The sequence below is a fragment of the Ceratotherium simum genome, chromosome 34, assembly GCF_057802395.1.
Source record: "Ceratotherium simum simum isolate JZ-2026a chromosome 34, ASM5780239v1, whole genome shotgun sequence".
Classification (NCBI taxonomy): domain Eukaryota; kingdom Metazoa; phylum Chordata; class Mammalia; order Perissodactyla; family Rhinocerotidae; genus Ceratotherium; species Ceratotherium simum.
The window spans coordinates 26,945,665-26,950,218 of NC_141933.1; positions in this window are offsets into that span (position 1 = coordinate 26,945,665).

A 4,554-nucleotide genomic window follows, 5' to 3' on the forward strand; every position below is an offset into this window, starting at 1 on the left:
GAAAAATGTTGTTGGAACTTTGATAGGGATTGCATTGAATCTATAGATGGCTTTAGGAAGTATGGACATCTTAACTATGTTAATTCTTCCAATCCAAGAGCATGGAATATCTTTCCATTTCTTTGTGTCTTCTTCAATTTCTTTCAGAAATGTTTTATAGTTTTCGGTGTACAGATCTTTCACCTCTTTGGTTAAGTTTATTCCTAGGTATTTTATTCTCTTTGTTGCAATTGTAAATGGGATGGTATTCTTAATTTGTCTTTCTGCTACTTCGTTGTTAGTGTACAGAAATGCAACTGATTTTTGTATGTTGATTTTGTATCCTGCAACTTTACCATATTCGTTTATTACTTCTAAAAGTTTTCTGGTGGATTCTTTAGGGTTTTCTATATATAAAATCATGTCATCTGCAAATAGTGACAGTTTCACTTCTTCCTTTCCAATTTGGATCCCTTTTATTTCTTTCTCTTGCCTGATTGCTCTGGCTAGGACTTCCAATACTATGTTAAATAGGAGTGGTGACAGTGGGCATCCTTGTCTGGTTCCTGTTCTTAGAGGGATAGCTTTCAGTTTTTCACCATTGAGGATGATATTAGCTGTGGGTTTCTCATATATGGTCTTTATTATGTTGAGGTACTTTCCTTCTATACCCATTTTATTCAGAGTTTTTATCATAAATGGATGCTGGATCTTGTCAAATGCTTTCTCTGCATCTATTGAGATGATCATGTGATTTTTGTTCTTCATTTTATTAATGTGGTGTATTACGTTGATTGATTTGCGAATGTTAAACCATCCCTGCATACCTGGAATAAATCCCACTTGATCATGGTGTATAATCTTTTTAACGTATTGTTGTATGCGATTTGCAAGTATTTTGTTGAGGATTTTCGCATCGATGTTCATCAGTGATATTGGCCTGTAATTTTCTTTTTTTGTGTTGTCCTTGTCTGGTTTTGGTATCAGGGTAATGTCAGCTTCGTAGAATGAGTGAGGGAGCTTCCCCCCCTCCTCAATTTTTTGGAAGAGTTTGAGAAGGATAGGTATTAAGACTTCTTTGAATGTTTGGTAGAATTCACCAGGGAAGCCGTCTGGTCCTGGACTTTTATTTTTGGGGAGGTTTTTGATTACTGTTTCGATCTCCTTACTGGTGATTGGTCTATTCAAATTCTCTACTTCTTCTTGATCCAGTTTTGGAAGGTTGTATGATTCTAAGAATTTATCCATTTCTTCCAGATTGTCGAATTGGTTGGCATATAGTTTTTCATAGTATTCTCTTATAATCTTTTGTATTTCAGAGGTGTCTGTTGTAACCTCTCCTCTTTCATTTCTGATTTTACTTATTTGTGCATTCTCTCTTTTTTTCTTGGTGAGTCTAGCTAAAGGTTTGTCTATTTTGTTGATCTTTTCAAAGAACCAGCTCTTGGTTTTATTAATTTTTCTATTGTTTTTTTGGTCTCTATTTCATTTATTTCTGCTCTGATTTTTATTATTTCCCTTCTTCTACTGATTTTGGGCTTTGTTTGTTCTTCTTTTTCCAGTTCCTTTAGGTGCATTGTTAGATTGTTTATTTGAGATTTTTCTTGTTTGTTGAGATAGGCCTGTATTGCTATAAACTTCCCTCTTAGAACCGCTTTTGCTGTATCCCATAAATTCTGGCATGTCGTATTTTCATTTTCATTTGTCTCCAGGTATTTTTTGATTTCTTCTTTGATTTCTTCATTAACCCAGTCGTTGTTCAGTAGCATTTTGTTTAATCTCCATGTATTTGTGGCTTTTCTGATTTTCTTCCTATAGTTGATTTCTAGTTTCATACCTTTGTGGTCAGAAAAGATGCTTGGTATTATTTCAATCTTCTTAAATTTATGGAGACTTGTTTTGTGGCCTAATACGTGATCAATCCTGGAGAATGTTCCATGTGCATTTGAAAAGAACGTGTATTCTTCAGTTTTTGGATGGAATGCTCTGTATATATCTACTAGGTCCATCTGTTCTAGTGTGTCGTTTAAGGCCAATGTTTCCTTATTGATCTTCTGTTTGGATGATCTATCCGTTGGTGTAAGTGGAGTGTTAAAGTCCCCTACTATTATTGTGTTACTGTCTATTTCTGTTTTTATGTCTGTTAACAATTGCTTTATATATTTAGGTGCACCTACATTGGGTGCGTAGATATTTACAAGTGTTATATCCTCTTGTTGGATTGTTCCCTTGATCATTATGTAATGCCCTTCTTTGTCTCGTTTTACAGTTTTTGTTTTAAAGTCTATTTTGTCTGATATGAGTACTGCTACCCCAGCTTTCTTTTCATTGCCATTTGCGTGGAGTATCTTTTTCCATCCCTTCACTTTCAGTTTGTGAGTGTCTTTAGGTCTGAAGTGTGTCTCTTGTATGCAGCATATATATGGGTCTTGTTTTTTTATCCAGTCAGCCACCCTATGCCTTTTTTTTTTTTTTTTTTTTTAAAGGTTTTATTTATTTATTTTTTCCCCCAAAGCCCCAGCAGATAGTTGTGTGTCACAGCTGCACATCCTTCTAGTTGCTGTATGTGGGACGCGGCCTCAGCACGGCCGGACAAGCAGCGCGCCGGTGGGAGCCCGGGATCCGAACCCGGGTCGCCAGCAGTGGAGCACGCTCACTTAACCACCAAGCCACGGGGCCGGCCCCACCCTATGCCTTTTAATTGGAGCATTTAGTCCATTGACGTTTAAAGTAGCTATTGATAAGTATGTACTTACTGCCATTTTTTAACTTTTTTTTTTTTTCCTCAGTGTTTTAGTAGTCCTTCTCTGTTCCTTACTTCTTCTATACAGAATTGATGGTCACTTTAGTTTGACCTCTGTCTGAAAGCTGTACTCTTTAACTACCCTCCTCCCTCCTTTTATGTTTTTGATATCATATCCAACCTCTTTTTGTGCATTTGTATCCATTACGTTCTAATTGTGGACATAGATAATTTTTTCTATTTGTGGTCTTCTCTTTTCCCCTTAAATCAGTCCCTTTAACATTTCTTGTAACACTGGTTTCTTGGTGACAAACTCTTTTAATTTTTGCTTATCTGGGAAAATTTTGATCTCTCCTTCCATTTTGAATGATAACCTTGCTGGGTAGAGTATTCTTGGCTGTAAGTTTTTTCCTTTTAGCACTTTAAATATATCATGCCATTCTCTTCTAGCCTGTAAGGTTTCTGCTGAGAAGTCAGCTGATAGCCTTACGGGTTTTCTTTTGTATGTAACTTGACATTCTCTTGCGGCTTTTAGGATTCTCTCTTTATCTTTAATTCTGGACATTTTGATTATGATGTGTCTTGGTGTGGGCCTCTTTGGGTTTATCTTGTTTGGGGCTCTCTGTGCCTCCTGTACCTGGATGTCTGTTTCCTTCCTTAGGTTAGTGAAGTTTTCATCTATTATTTCTTGAAATAGATTCTCTGCCCCCTTGTCTCGCTCTTCTCCTTCCGGGACACCTATAACACGGATGTTAGTGCGCTTGATGTTGTCCCAGAGGTCCCTTAGACTGTCCTCACTCTTTTTAATTCTTTTCTCTTTTACCTGTTCACCTTGGGTAATTTCTTCTAGTCTTTCTTCCAGCTCACAGATCCGTTCTTCTGTATCCTCTACTCTGCTTTTGAGTCCCTCTAATGAGTTTTTCATTTCCAGTATTGTATTCTTCATTTCTGATTGGTTCTTTTTTACATCTTCCATTTCTTTGTTGACATTCTCACTGAGTCCATCTATTCTTCTCCCCAGATCAGTGAGCATCCTTAGCACTCTTAGTTTGAACTCTCTGTTGGGTAGGTTGCTCATTTCTGTTTCACTAAGTTCCTTTTCTGGGGTTTTGTCCTGTTCCCTTACTTGGAATGTATTCTTTTGCCTCTTCATTTTGCCTCTTTCCCTGTGCTTGTGTCTACGTATTAGGTAGGTCAGCTCCGTCTCCTGCTCTTGGATAGGTGACCTTATGTAAGTGATGGCTTAGGAGGCTTCCAGTGTGCTTCCCTCAGTTCTCAATGTTCCAGGGGTGACCCCTATGTGGGCTACGTGTATCCTTCTGCTGTGGCCTGTTTGCTCTCCCTGTAGGCGCCCAGGGAGGCCGAGTTATGCTCCTGGCCAGCTGTTGTAATGCTCAGCTGCTTGTAGTTGTTGTGGGCCCTTCAGTCTCTTTATCAGCTGTGGGGAGCCCCAGCACAGTTGGCTGCAAGTTCTAATACCACATTTGTGTTGCAGTATTTCTTTTAAGTGAGTAGGCCCCCACTGTGGCAGGTTGTTAGGCTCAGGGCCTTACCATTGCTGTAAGCCTCTAGCCTATTAGGTCTCTTGTCAGCTCTCTGAGGATTGCAGCTGGGTGGGGCTGGCCTCAGGCACAGGAGCACCCAATTGTTTCAGGTTTTGGAAGGTGGAGCAAACCTCCTATGTGGGTCTTTGAGAAGTACAAGTCTTCTGTGGCTGAGAAGCCCTGCCGCCCACAGGTCCACACACACAATCAACACAGTCCTGCCCCGTGTGAGCGCCCCGACCTCCCCAAGTGGACCCAGTCTCTCCACGGCGGGAGCCCCCCACACTC